Consider the following 15,823-nt stretch of genomic DNA (forward strand, 5'->3'; position numbering starts at 1 on the left):
GAGAGACAGAGCCTGGAGGGGGGAGCGGTCAAAAAGCCGGCTGCCAGTTGCAAAACCCCAGACCGAGAGGAGCGGCGGAGCAGCTTAGCGCCTGTGGGAGCCGGTAGAGGAAGGCGCGCTCTCCCGCAAGGGCGAGCACCGACCGCCTGGCGGCCGCTCACCTGTTCCAGCCGCAGCAGCCTCGGCGGTCACACGGCCACACGCCGGCTCGGACCCTCCCCGCCGCGCTGCTCGGAGCGCACGTCGCCGCAGGGACCGCTTCGCCAGCTCCTTCCGGGTCCCGCTCCTCTCCACCCCACACCCCCCCCCCCCCAACCCTCTCTTCTCAACTCTTCCTTCTCCGCGGGCGTCTACACCGCACCCTTGCCGGGTCTGTGCGGACTGCTTGGGCGTCCTCAGTCCTTCCCCGCACCACTGTATCTTAGACTCAGTTCTCCTATCTCTGGCTTTCTCAAACCGAGGTTTCGCTTCCCTGGCTGGGTTCCTACCTGTCTGTCCTCTCCGCAAGGGCTTTCAGGAGGACGGCAGACCCCGACCGAGGCCCTGGGCTCTGGACAGTCAACAGGGTCCCAGCTGTCCCCAGAGCCCAGAAAGAAGCGTCAGCATAACCCGAACTCCCTGAACCTCTTCTTCTCAGATGCGGGACATTTTTTCTGCCAGTCTCCGGTGAGGGGTCACTGGTGGCCCCGTGTCTCCAACAGGTCACTGCCTGCCCTAGAGCCCAGGGACAAATGCTCTCAGCTCTAACACATGATATGCTTTATGCTTCAGATCTAGCTTTTTACCCAGTGCCACACCAAATGCTTCTGGGGCCTTCTCTTTCTTCCCCAGATCCAATACAGGAAGTCCCCCATCTGAAAACTCAGCTAGAATGGGCTGTATCTCAAAAGTCTCTCTACAAGTTACAATGATGGAGCGCAGCCTGCATCTTTCCAAGGTGACAATATTATAATTGTTCTTTACCTTCACTGGCAGTCAGAGAAAGCCAACATAACCCATGTCACAGCCAAACTTCCACCTGAGAGGCCTCAGAATCTTGAGCCTCTAGAGTTCTCCCCAGACATTAGCAGATCTCCTAGGCTTCTCAAAGTATTTCATGCTTCTGTTAGCTCCCCACAGCCTTTACACTCCTTGCTCCAAAAACAGAACAAAGCAAAACTCACATATCTGCAAATTCCTCAAGGTAAACTCAGCTTAACTAGGTGTCGGGAGGAAGGAAATCTTATTGAACACATTCTCACTGACAAGCACCAACGTCATCGAAAGCTCTCTTTCAATAAGTCAGGAAGCTCATCATTTTATTCAAGGATGCTTCCCAACTCTGCTGAACTCTAAAGGCAGAGTCACAGAATGAAATGAAAACGTTTGCATGTTTTTTTTTTTTGAAGGGGTTGGGTAGAGCACTGCAGGCAGGCTGGGAGGAGCCCTTGAATTAATGTATCTGTGTACAGCTCCCTCCTTTCCTATATTTCTTAACCCACTGGTTTTCCACAAGTTCTCTATTCTTCATGCAGGGACAGCAGCCACAGGGGCTCTCCAGGCCTCTGTGCACAGGTTACAAGTTCACCCAGGAACTGATGTAGGCCGTACCTCTGCTTTACAGTCCAGGACATACATCACTGTACATGGAAATCAGAGCCTGAGTTGGCCTTTTGACCCAAACACACTGTAAAGACTCCTTTACTCCTGTAAAGAGGGAGGTAGGGACCAGAATGGCAGTGTGTTGACTTAGAAATCAAGACAGAACTTCCCCAATCCAGAAATCTACTGTCAGCATCATCCAAGCATCCTGTCTCTGTGGTCAGGCAATGTGGGAGACCCAGGCATAACCAGATGTGATTTGTCTATGTGCCATGAGAAATTACAGGCTCTGGGTTGGGAAATTCTCAGGGTCTCTGTGATTAATACTTTTTTCCCCCTGTATAAGCAAACTTATATGGGAGGGAGTAGGTGGCATGTTGAAAGTGACATCAGAATGAGAGGAATCAAGAATTTAATATCATTAGGCCCGAGGCATGTATCTTAGCAAAGATAGCTTTGCCAATGAAACTATAATAGCAGGCCATGTTGTAAGTTCTGACACAAATTAACTTAGGTAATTTTCCCAGCAAGGTACTATTAGCACCAACCCCATTTCATCGGTGAAGAAATGGAGACGCAGAGAGGAATGATAATTTGTCTGGGTCACGTAGCCAGTAAGTGGCAGAATGAATACTAGAATCCAGTCATTCTTTCCAGAGTCTGAACTCTTAACCATCGGCCAGCAATGTCCCTGGAAAGTACTCACAGCCTGTTAGCTACAGCTCCTACGTTCACCTCTCAAGGGGGAAAAAACTCTGGGTCAGGCCCTTCGCGGAGACCTTATGTGGAAGGGCAGAGGTGGGTTTTGCCTGTGGCCTCTCCTTCTCTCTAAGGTTACAGAACCCCCCACCCTTTCCTTATTGGCACATTCTATTTTTCTTTAAACATGCTATTATGTTGAAACTGGTGCTTGTTGTGGTCTCGCCGGCCTAAAAGACTGCCTTATCTCCCAGACAATTCTGCACATATCTGACCTCTGATTGTTAATGTTGACTTTCAAAATGAGACCTTACTTATTTTACACCTTGGTTCTTGGCGGTTCAACCTCACTGTAGAACCCTAATACTTATAATCTGGACAGGTTATACACCCTGCTGTCTCTCCTTTTACAGAGTCATCATTGGAAAGGATGGAAGAGACTTCTAGCTTTCTCATTTTATAGATGAAGCATGTAAAGCTGACAGAGAGGCACCGACTGACCTCTGGAAGCATTTGTGGCAAAGTCAAGTCTAAATCTGGGATGTCCTGACTGGTAGGTCAGGAGAATCGGGAACGGCACTGCAACTGGAGCTGCCAAGGCTGTGTCACCCCTCCCAACATGGCTTCTGGAGCTGCCCCTTCTGGACACCTGACTTCCGGAACTGATGAACCGCCCCTTCTGGACACCTGACTTCTGGAGAACCGCCCCTTCCGGATATCACCTGACCCCTTGCTTAAAAACTGCCCATGCCATCGCCCAGGTGTTGACTCACCTCCCTCCATCTTGGATTTGGTGAGCTCAGCCCCGGAGCGCAGAAATACACCTGCATGCTTTAAATTTCCCGATTTACCTTCCTTCTTTCTCACCCTTTCGCCTCTTAAACCTTTCACTGACTACCAGTTCAATTCAGTATTCCAGAAACTACAGTTGAAACACATCTCCACCCTGTGCTGCTTTTAATTTTTATTTTTACAATTGTGGGTTTTTTTTTTGTTTTTTTTTTACCAGATTTGTTTTGCTTAGCAGCATCCCCTGTTCTGCTTCTGTTTTCTGCCCTAAACCTTTTTTTTTTTATTCGCATGGGCAGGCACTGGGAACCTAACCCAGGTCTCCGGCATGGCAGGGAAGAACTCTGCCAGTGAGCCACCGTGGCCCTGCCCTAAACTTTTGACTTTCCTTTCCCACCCAGCCCAAACCAAGCTCTTTCTATGCATCTTTCCCATGATATGTGCAATTCCCTAAGATATTTGGATGGACTTAAACTCACAAGAGCAGGTTGCACGGCCCTCAGCCAAGGGTACTCAAGAGAGCAGCAGCGTGTGCCAGAAGGAGCGGTGTTTCTGCATTTATTTCAGTTTTATTGCATACCTTCCAGGTGCCAGGCACTGTTCTAGGTACTGGAATATGGGAGCAAGCAAACCATCAAAGACCTGCCCTATGAAGCTTACATTGTAGTGGGTAGGAGAGGGGAGGTGGAGACAGACTGTAAACACCTAAATAAGATACTTCCCTGTAGAGGTACATACCAGGAAGAAAATGAAGTCAGAATAATAGGCTCCAGAGCCACTGGAGGCTAGGGGCTACTGGAGGTGGTGGCTCTTAAAGAAAGCCGTTGTGACAAGGTGACATTTAGACTAAGACCTGAATGATGGGGAGATGGATACCGTGCAAAGATCCAGCAAAGAGGGTTCTAGCAAGAAGAAAAAGCCAGTGCAAAGCTCTTGAAACAGAGCCAAGCTCATTGGTTCAAGGAACCGAAAGGAGGTCAGCATGGCTGGGGCAGTGCTGGGGAAGAGAGAGGTAGGAAAGGAGATTGGAAAGATAGGCTGGGCCAGATCCCATAGGCAGGGCTTGGGAGGGTTACAATGCAGAACATCCTTGTTCCCTTTGAGTTCCAGCAGTTTATGTTTGTGGATTTTCAGGGACAATCCCACGTTTACTATGACTTCCTAATACCACTAAGTAAACCTCTACCAGCCAGAACACAGGCTCCAATATTTAGGTTTGGAAAATATGATCATTGTAATTGTGGTACTGTTTCCTAATGGGTGGTTTGAGCATGTTTAGGGGGACTTTTCAAATAGTCATGTGAAGAGTGAAGAAAAAGAAATAAGAGCTCTTGAATCTCTGGGTGTAAATTAGAGAACAGAGTGAAATAGGAGCAGGAGGGGTGCTTGCAATGCAAAGCTCTTCATTTGAGGCCTGCCCTGTGCAAATACATATTGATTAAATGCTTAGTTCTTGTTAAGAACTAAGGTAGGTGCTGGAGGCAGGCACAGCCAGGGATGCAAAGATGATTAAGAAAGACAGACATGTTCACAAAGAGGTCGGGGGTGGAGGTGGGGGGACATGCTGAGTGTGAAATGAGTGTGGAAGCGGTCAGACTCCAGATTTTAAAGATGAAGCATTGAGACAAGGGGGTGGGGCATGAACAGGAGGCTGAGCAGATTCTGTTTTCTCTGGTGTGCCCTTGTCAACTAACAAGCACATCATCAATTTTAAAAGTCTGGGAAGCATCCTCTATTTGCCACCATTGGGATAGGTCCTTGGTCAACTAGATGGACCATCATCTGAACAGCCAGCCAGCCCGTCTTCAGTTGAGGGAATTTGTTTAATTGCTTACTATGTTTAGAATTTTTTATTTAGTGGAGATTTGGGGGGCTGGGGGGAGCAGATGTGGTGTAAGGCAGAATTGTAAAATAGTGAGATAACTCTTCTGTGTTCTCTTTTTTGAGTTCACACTCTTCATTTCCATTCTATAACGCCCTGCTGGTGAAACAAACCACATGCCAGTCTTAGTATCTTTTTTGCTTTGTTTTTATTAATTTTTTTTCAAACTCTAGTCTTGTAATGTCATTTTTTTCTTGGGGGGTTCGATATTTGATGTTTTTTGTTTGCTTGTTTTCTTAAACATAAGATGGTGCATGTTAGGTACCATTTGAAAGACATGTGGAACATGGTGGCTGATTGAAATCCAAGCAGGCAAGATACTCTCCACATACTAGAAATTTCAGCAAGTTGGCATAGGTGGGCATACAAAATGCCCTGATGGAAAGGTAAAGAAAAATAAGAAATCAAAGTTTCATTCATATACATCTTTAAAATAATATGAAATGAAATTTAAACAACTATTTCAGGACCTTAGTAAATTACTCTTTGGGTTCCAAAAGAGACTGGAAATTAAGTTACTAGGTGAATCTTCAGAATCAAAAGTCTATATTTGAGGGAACCACTGTCTAATTCCTTTCCCTTTCACCTCAACTTCCATAAGGAGTCATTCCTGTCACCCTCTCTAAACCTGTGAGAAATGGCAAACTTCCTCCTGTTCTCTACCTCAAATTGGAGAGCCCATTTTTGTTCTTCACCCACACGATCCACTCCCTCCTGCTCCAGCAGGATACCCTACTGCTAGCTTTTTATACTGGTCTCTTAGTCTGGTAGTATGGCTATGAACAAATTCTCTTTTATCCTAGATTGATCTTTCTTCTATTCCCTAACCCTAACTGAAATGTGTGGTAGTCCCCAAATACCAGATCTCCCATTGCCTTCTCTGGCAAGAACCTCACCTTTTCCTACTGCTCTGGAATCCTCTTGAAGGCTACACCAATATTTTTGCAGCCTAGTGATACTTCTAGAAAATAGAATGTTTGTGGTCTTTCAGTTTTTGTCACTTAACAAATTCTAGAACTTTCTTTAGATTATTTTCTATTTTCCCTAACAATATAGACATTTTCGGGTGACCAACTGCTGGCTCGTGTTTCTCCTTTTCAGTGCATTCCTCCACTGTCATCAGTCAGACAATAGTAGCTTTAAGAAATCTTCAATGAATTCTGTACCAAATTGCGTTTATGATTTGGAACCAATGTCTTTGCTAAGGTCCTGAGATCTTAGTTTCTCACCTGTAAACTGGTAGGATTATTTTAAAGGATCCCATTAAGCCCAGAATTCTTTTTTTTCTAATTTGGTAAATTGGTTGGAGATAGCAAGAGTTAATCATCCAATTAGTAAACAAGCCGCAGATGACTTATATATTAGACTTTAGAATCTAGAGTTTATATGTTCAGCTATGGGAGCACTCTTTCAGGGTTGTGGCAGAAAAACTAAGCTTCTATGGAAGATTGAGTTTTTGAATTAAGCGTTAAAGGAAGAACAGACTTCAGAGACTGAGTTGAGAGACAATTCCTGGAAAGGGAACAACTCGATCGTAGGCAGGAAGGAAAGCATGTACAGGTTATCTTCATTGACACTGGGAATGAAGGAAGGTAGGGATCAGATAAAAAAGACATTTTATTAGTCAAGATGCTTGGCTTCAAATGGTAGACTCCCAAGTGATACTAAATTAGGCATGAAGGGAAATTACATCGGCTTCCATAGCCAAACCACCACAAGGGAAAGGGAAATGCTAACCTGAAGTATAGCTGAACCCTGACACTCACACACCTCATTCTTTCACACCATTCAAGGCTAACCCCTGGCCACTGGCTGCTCCAGGGTTCATAGTGCCCAGCTTAACTTCAGAAAGGAAAGAGCTATCATCCTTTCATCTCAATTAGAAAAAAAATCCAAGAAAGAGAGATCTCAGCTGGCTCATCTTGGGTCAAATGTCCACCCTGGTGGCTGCATATAAATATGGTGATTGGCAGCCCCCACTGGAGCCCATGGCTGGAATGCAGATAAATCACAGTTCACCGAAAGAAAGGGTTTACCAGCACAAGGCAGAGAGAGACGGGAGAGACCATATGATCGACTCTCCGCTACAGGTAGGCTGGAACCTTTAGAATTTGTTCTAAAGGTATGGTAAAGCCACTGATTCTTTGTAACCAAGGGAGAAGTTTAAGGAAAATAGATACTAATTTGGTGACAGAATGAGGACTGGATTAGTTGGGAAAGACCGAAATGCCTTAGCCTGATTGTTTGGACACAACAGAAACACAAGTCTTTGGTGAACTGAAGACAAGAGAAAAATTAGGAAAAGTATTCATTAGCCCTGGCAGGGAGAACTAAGCAGAGATTTTGTGGAAATAAGAGAGATGGTTTAAAGAATGATTGAACATATTGTGATAATTTACTGGAACCAGGAAGAAGAAGAAAAAACCGATGAAATTATAATTAGCTTATTTAAACCTTTACACTCCGCTGGGTCCTGTATATGCTGGGTCCATAGCATATATCATTAATTCCAGAGAGTAACCATTTAAGGTACATAATATTGGCCCCCATTACAGATGAGAATCTTGAGTTCAACAAGGTCACACTCCTTATGAGTGTTGTAACTGAGAAATTGGGATTTAAGGTATGATTTTCATTACTTGAATTACTGTATAGATGTTCCCTTTTGCCAAACCCTAACCAAAAGTATTCCTGCCAATCCTAAAGAATATTTAGGGCATTATATAAGATTCCACAAAGGTTCCATGCACTAAGATAACTTTCCAGAAACCTACAACCTCCAGATGGTTCCTCAGGACCAGATAAGTCCTGAAATGCAGAGGGGCCAGCCTCTCCAGAACATCAACTAGTTCCATCCCTCTGTCCCATATTATTGCCCTTTCCAACATGAAAAACTTAGAATGGGCATAGCCCAAATGCCCCCAAAGAGTGGGAGAAAGATCAAAGGTGATAGTGGAGTTATACGGAGAAGGTAGGGTTTAACACTTGAGTATGATTGCTGAAACATTATATTGATATTTCGTTTAATCTCCAGTACCTTAGAGCAGATAGAAGTAAAAACCTAAAATTGTGGAATTGTAACCCATACTGTTCTAGTATGCTAGCTGCCAGAATGCAATATGCCAGTATCAGAATGGCTTTTAAAAGGGGGAATTTAATAAGTTGCTAGTTTACGGTTTTAAGGCTGAGAAAATGTCCACTTAAAACAAGTCTATAGAAATGTCCAATCAAAGGTATTCAGGGAAAGATGCCTTAGTTCAAGAAGGCCAATGAAGTTCAGGGTTTCTCTCTCAGCTGAGAAGGCACATGGTGAACACGGTCAGGGTTCCTCCCTCATCTGGAAAGGCACATGGCAAACATGGCATCATCTGCAGGCTTCTCCTGGCTTCCTGTTTCATGAAGCTCCCCTGGAGTCATTTTCCTTCTTCATCTCCAAAAGTTGCTGGCTGGTGGACTCTCTGCTTCGTGGTGTTGCAGCATTCTCTGCTCTCTCTGAAATCTCCTTCATTCTCCAAAATGTTTTCTCTTTTATAGGAGTCCAGAAACTTATCAAGACCCACCCAAATGGGTGGAGATATGTCATTACCTAATATCCAGCTTAACAACCACTCTTGATTAAATCACATATGATTATGGTTTCAAACATACAGTATTGAATAGGGATTATTCTGCCTTTATGAAATGGGATTTAGATTAAAACGTGACTTTGCTAGGGGACATACATCCTTTCAAACCAGTACATATACCAAACTCTGAAATCTGTTCTACAACTAATTGTTGTGATGTACTTAGAAATTTATTCTTTTTTGTATATATGTTATCACAAAAGAAGAAAAAAACAGAGGAGGAGTATAACAGAGAAGATAGAATTTAACAGATAAGTGCGACTGCTGAATCATCATATTGAGGTTTCTTTTGGTCTCCAGTGTCTTGGAGCAGCTAGAAGAAAAAACAAAAAATCATGGAACTGTAAACTCATACCAAACTTTAAAAATCTGTTCTATAAATACTTGTTAAAATGTACTTAAAAATTTATTGCTTTTTGTGTGTATATGCTATATTTCACAATAAAAAACCTTTTTTTTAATTTAAAAGATGCCCCCCTTTGCTTTCTGGTGTTTTAATACTTTAATTAAAATTTAATTAAAATGTCTACTTTAATGTAGACAGAGGGAAATGCCTGAAATCTTTGAATTGTAATCCAGCTGCCTTGATCCCTGATAATGATTGTGCAGCCTTTATCTTTATCTTGTGCCCTTATGATTGTAAAAATCTTGTGACTAACCTTCACTTGTACCTATTTATCCAGTTTTTCAACTTTAGAGCCTTGTAATCATTAAAGATAGCCTCTAATATTTATTAATGAAGGGTCTTGAGTCAGCTCAGAGCTAACCCACCCCAAGTCCAAAGTTATCTTGATAACTGAGATGGGATCTGACCAAAATAGGCCAGCCTGACATGCACAGCAGCTCAAACTTAAACCTACAAGTCTTGGAAGTTTGTAGGCACTTATACCTCATTATAATACTGAAAATCACATCCATCATCATATTAAGGCCGCCATTTTCTTACATGCATTCTGTGGCTAAGCATGGCTCAATAATGAATCACCTCTAATTACATCATCAGGAGCTGTCACACGTTATCCTAAAACCTGCCCATCTTTTGATATAAAACTAGCAGAATTCTGCAGTTTGTGGAGGCAGATTTGAGGCCAGTAGGCCGTCTGATCTCCTGCTATGTGTCTAGCAATAAACTCTTTCTCTCTTTTTTAACCCCAGTGTCTCAGGAATTGGTCGTTTGAGTGCACCAGCGAGAAACCACCACCTTCATCCAGTAACAGTGTTTGAGTTAGGATTTAAACCTGGGTTTAACTTAGATGTTTGACCCCAAAGCTCATGTTCTTAACTCTTACAATATCCTAGGTATGAACTCAGTTGGCTAAGAAAAAGAAGGAGAACTGGTTAGGAGGTGGCATGGGTTAATTTTAGATCTAAGTTTAAGGGAATGGTAGAACATGCAGCAGGTGAATCCTAAAGGCATTCAAGTGGAGGGTCTTGATAAGGATATTTTGGTATCATTTGCTTAAATCTAGAGTCTAATGCGATCAAAGAAAATACTGTAAGGAGAAAATCACTTTGGCTCTTGACCAACGATGGCAAGAAAATGAAAAGCCAAAGGATGATGGTTGAAAAATATCAAAAGCAAAATTGATACAGTCTAGCAATTGATTTGGATTTGTGGGCAGTAAAGGAAAAGGGTGACTCTGGGGAGAGAAATTCAAAACTATGTGCTAACTTTTGAATTGCTTCTCTGTGGAATTAAACCCAAACTATACAAAAATAGCCCCCAATTAACTGCAAAAACTTGGAGGCCCAGAGGAAGAAAACACATTTAAAGGCATAGGGTTTCTGCCCTACTTCTGAAGTGAAATTCCAAGTCCCTTGAGGCATCACAAAATACTGCAATTTACATATAGTGTCCACTGGATTAAACTCAAAGGAGGCCCTCAGCTTTCTCTGGTCTGCCTGGGGAACAGGCAAAGAAAACTAGAGCAATCAAAAGGCAGAAAGAACCTGGAGGTAGTCCCAGAAAGTTGCCTCCTTTTTCCATCTCCACGGATGTGACAAGGGTTGGGGATTGTGGTGGAAAGAAGGGGAAAGGAGTCTTCTTAGAACTACGCTAGAATAGAATGACAACTTTCTAGAGTAGCCAGAATGCAGCTTGAAAAAATAGGGAGAGAAAATATTTTTCAGAAGTATTTTAAAGAAGAGAACTTGTTGCAGACTGTCTAGAATTTCCATTTTTCATGTATATATGCTAAATATAAGCTTTTCTATTGAATATATATTTAACATTGTTTAGGTATTATAGAATTAAAGAGCTGTGAAGGAACATCCAGCAGTGGTTCCCAAACTTTGGAAAGAATTTGAACCATATGGAACATGCTAAAAGTGCAGATCATCAAATTTAATTATTCCTTCTACATTCATTAGCATTACTTTTTCTTCCATACACAATTATTTTTGTTGCTGTTGTTTTAAATTTTACTGCAATATTTAGATTCTGACTTACTGTGTATTCATTAATATCATTTTTCTGTTTACTGCTGAGATAACCCTATTGTTATAGGTACTTTTATATGAGTACTTTTCACTCCTTCAAAAAAAAACTTAATGAAGAATTTTTGAAATTTACAAGACTTTATATCCACCAAGCAATAACTCCCCTGTCGTCCCTTCTCCCATCCCTTGATAACCTCTAATCTGTTCTGTCTCTACAAATTTACTATCTCTAGATATTTCATATACATGAGATCTAGATATTTCATATACACGAGATCCTACAGTGCCTTGTTTATTTCACTCAGCATAATGTTTTCAAGGTTCACCCATGTTGCAGCATGTCTCAGAACTTGATTCCTTCTTACAGCTGAATAATACGCCACTGTGTATATGTACCACATTTTCTTTGTCCATTCATCTGTTGTTTGGGTTCTTTCCACCTTTTGTCTATTGCAAATAATGCTGTTATGAATATTGGTGCTCAGTTATCTGAGTCCCTGTTTTCACTTCCTTTGGGCATATACCTAGGAGTGGAATTGCTGGGTCATATGGTAATTCTATGTTTAACTTTATAGGAACTGCTACACTGTTTTCCACAGTCGGCCACATCATTTCAAATTCCCACCAACAATAAACAAAGGATTCAATTTCTCTGCATCCCCTCCAACACTTGTTATTTTCCATGTTTTTACTAATACCCATCCTTGTGGGTATGAAGTGATATCTCATTGTGGTTTTGACTTACATTTACCTAATGGCTAATGATGCTGAGCATCTTTTCATATTCTTATTGGTCATTTGTAAGCCCTCTAGAAAAATGTCTTTTCAAGTCCTCTGCCCAGTTTTTAAGTACGTCGTTGGCCTTTTTTATTGTTGAGTTGGAAGAATGTTTCATATATTTTGCATATTAACCCATTATCAGATATTTATGTTTTGCAACTATTTTTGAGTACTATTTTGCATTCTAGCACAACCTGCTGTTCAATGATGAACATGTATTTTATCTGCTTATCCCTGAAATCAGCCATTCATTTAAGGAGCTCTAGTTCCTTTTAGTGGAGAATAGCATTTAGAAACCAAGATCTGAAAATGAGGTATGTTCATTGGTACTAAAGTAGATAGATTGATAGATAGAGATAGATAGATAGGTAGATAGATAAGTACTTATCTTTGATTCATCACCTGCCGTTTTCTATTTGTATCTCCCTTCTCCCACAATGAGAAATCTTGTTTTCAAAAGTGTCAGTTTATTTATTCATTTTGCTGTGTCCTATAACACTAGAAGAAATTGTTTCAGAATTACTACACTGATAACAATACAGCAACAAATCCACTGAATAAGTTCAAGCTTTCTTTGCAGTTTTTTTTGTCCTCTGAATATATATATATATGTTCTCATAAAGATATATAGGCTATACAGTGCTTAATGTAAACCTATCACCTAAACATCTAAATATGGGGAAATAGCAGATCAAGATTGTGGGCCATCCTACAAAACTAGAGGTTTTTAAAAAGGACAAGTCATAGAAGACACAAAACCAGGTGAAATTATTCTAGACAAAAGGACACTAAAGATATATGAAAACCAAATACAATGCAAGATCTTAGATTGGATCGTGGATTAAAGAAAAAGTAAAAGGATATTTTTGTGACAATTAATGAACTTCAAATACAGACTATATATATATATATATATATATATATGATAATATAAAGGCATCAATATTAATTAATTTCCTTGAGTGAGATAATGCTATTGTGGTCAGAAGATGTCTTTGTTCTTAGAAGCTATGTTGTTTTACATTTCAGAGTGATATGTCTGCAAAACTGACTTTCAAATAGAGAAAAAGAGAATCTATTAAAAAATGTTGCAAACTATGAACTGACTTTCAAGTATACAGACAGAGAGAAAAGAGAGAAAGAAAGAGGGTTCTCAAGAGAAAGAAAAGATCTGTGAAGCAAATGTGACAAAAGTAACAATAGTTAAATTTAGAGAATGGTAAATGTGTGTTCATTATAGGATTCTTTCAACTTTTTTTTTGGATTGACTTTTTTTTCAGAATTGAGTTGGGGAAAATCATGCAGAAACCTAAGTCCCAGAGATTCTAGTGATTCCCATTGGGTAGGGCCTAGAAATATACATTTTGTCAAGGGTATTCTGACATAGACAATGTCACACTTTAAGAAAGACTGAGTGTCTATGTGCCATTTTAAACAAAGGGAAACTCAAGGGCAAAGAATTCCCAAGGTCACACATCCCATGGAAGCAAAGCCAGGACTAAAAGTTCTTTCTCATGAGAATTGATGGTCCTAGATCAGTCAAACCCAAGAACATGTTGGGTACTCAATGAATATCTAATAATTGCTGGATAATTGCTCACAGTAAGATAGAAGAGGAGAGGGAAACTAATAATAGTGCCTGCTTATTCTGACCCAGGCACTCTCAGATACTTTAACTCTTGTAATCTTTTCCAAGAAACCAGCAAAGTATAGAGCAATAATCTATTTTCATCTATAAAGAAACTGAAGCTAAGAGGTTGAGTAACTAAAGTCAGATTGCCTGGATTTAAATTCTAGGTCCCAACTTATTGGCTGTGAAGCACTGCAAAGAGTGTTTAACCCTTTTAAGCTTCAATGTACTCACTTGTAAAATAGGTATTTTAAAAATTACTTTTATCTTATAGGACAGGTATATGGATTATATAAAATAATGCACCTAAGACTCTCAACACAAGGCCCCCACAGAGTGAGTGGTGGATGAATGTTGGCTAGTCTTTCTGTGCTTGAGATCATGGACCTATCAAGTGGTAGACATTTAAGCAAATAACTTAACAAAACTAAAGAGAATCTTTTCTATATTTGGCTAAACAAAATAGTAAATTCAATATGAGTTCTCTAGCTGTTTCTTTCCTCCTTCTGTGCCTCTCTCCTTTCCTCCTTCCTAAAACAAACTGAAATTTTAACAATGCAAGAACTATGCATGGAATGCTGAAAATTCAGGTGTCATAGTGTAGGGCAGGGGCGGCAAACTACAGCCTATTGACGAGCTGCCTGCTTTCATAAATAAAGTTTTATTCGAACACAACCTTACACATTCAGCTACATATTGTCCATGGCTACTTCTGTTCTACAATGGCAGAGTTAGTAGTTGTTGCAGAGAATATTCTATAAAGCTTAGAATATTTACTTACTGGCCCTTTACAGAAAAAGACTAACTACTGGTCTAGTGTATTAAAGTGACTGGATTTTTTCAAGAGCCATTTTGTAAACAGACAATGTATTTCTCCATTGAAAATGCAATTTCACACACACACACACACAAAATAAAAAACAGCGCACATATTTTAAAAATGCTGGGAAAAAGACTGAGCAACTTTAAAATTAGAGACCAACTGGAAGTCAGGATAAAGGGCACTCGCCTGGCAAACAGCATTCCCATCGATGGTAGCAATTGTAATTATATATAAAGGATTCAATAAGTGAAACAGATCGGCACCTGAGAGTGTCAGCAAGGGATCACACAGTTTACAGTGTTTTCTCATGCAATCTTCCCATCAACTCCGTGAAACAGAACTCATCCAGGTGTCATGAATGAGAGACTTGGAACCCAGAGAAATAAGGAAACCTGCTCAAGGTCACATGAGCTGTGGGTGGAAGGATTGTAACTCAGGCATCTGTTTGACAGGCTTCACATTACTTCTTTCCGCGGGACCACCCTGCCACCCTCACCACATTTTCAGGCTTCAGCTGATTGAAACTCAGATTTTATATTCAGAGTCCTTTGAGTGAGGGCTTTTAAAATTATTTTTAAAGGGAGGTCCCCAAGAGGATCAACCTCTCTTCCAAAGAGTGAGTCTTTGGCAGCCCTAACATTGCTATGTTTTAAACTCCGTCCCACAGGCTTTTTGAAAGGTTAAACAACTGTGCCCGTTCCTCTCAGTGTCACCAATATCAGTGTCCCCAAGTAAAAGCAGCTTTAGATTACAGCCAGAACAAGAGACTCCTATTTTTATACAAAGGCCAAAAGTAATGCAGAAACAATCCACTGCCTGTTATTTTCTTTCCAGAAAGTCAAGCAACTGAAAGTTTTGTTTTGGGATTGTTAAGGATGTCTTCTTTCCTTCCTTTCCTTCCTTCCTTCCTTTATTCCTTTCCTTCCTTCCTTCCTTCCTCTCCCCCCCCACTTCCTCCTCCTCCTCCTCCTCTCTCTCTCTCTTTCTCAAATGTGCACTTTGTTTTGCCCAATAGAATCTACTTGGAGTGAATTTACTTCTTCTCACAAAAAGTCCATTATAATCAGTGAGTCATTTCAGGGCTCAAGTTATTGTGATTCTTCTTTGGGAAATTTGTGACAGAGGAGATCCATGATGACAGCTCTGTGTGTGTGTGTGTGTGTGTGTGTGTGTGTGTGTGTGTGCGCGCGCGCGCGTGCACGTGCGTATGCCCTCCTTCAACATTTTGTCCTCTAATTTTCTATTTAGTTTTCCAAATGTTGATGGAGACAAGTATAGAAGAGATATTTCTTAATTACTAGAAAAACAATGTATGTGTCATAATAAATGACAACTAATAGGTCTTGGCCTCAGTGTTGGATAATAATAATAAGTAGTGAGAGATGTATAAAACTGAAGGGCTCATGCACTGTCTAAAGTGACACCATTGCTCAGCTCTAGCCAGTGGGTTGTTGTCATTTGGGAAAGCATAGGTGCCAGATCTTCTGATTCTTGCAAGAAATATACTTGTAAATGGTGTTTTCAATTTGGCTTAAATTTGGGTAAAGTATCATTTAGCCCCCCAAAATAAAATA

General features: G+C 40.9%; 1 protein-coding gene across 1 annotated transcript in view; it reads right to left on the reverse strand.

Moving 5' to 3' along the window:
• The window catches only part of SNTB1 (syntrophin beta 1), a 274,709-nt gene extending 274,433 nt beyond the window's left edge, over positions 1 to 276 (reverse strand). Inside the window, exon 1 of the mRNA XM_077167562.1 lies at positions 162 to 276. The gene's annotated coding sequence lies outside the window, so the exon portion shown is untranslated. The remainder of the gene's footprint in view (positions 1 to 161) is intronic.
• Between the last annotated feature and the right edge of the window lie 15,547 nt (positions 277 to 15,823).

The sequence above is a fragment of the Tamandua tetradactyla genome, chromosome 6 (assembly GCF_023851605.1).
Source record: "Tamandua tetradactyla isolate mTamTet1 chromosome 6, mTamTet1.pri, whole genome shotgun sequence".
NCBI lineage: Eukaryota > Metazoa > Chordata > Mammalia > Pilosa > Myrmecophagidae > Tamandua > Tamandua tetradactyla.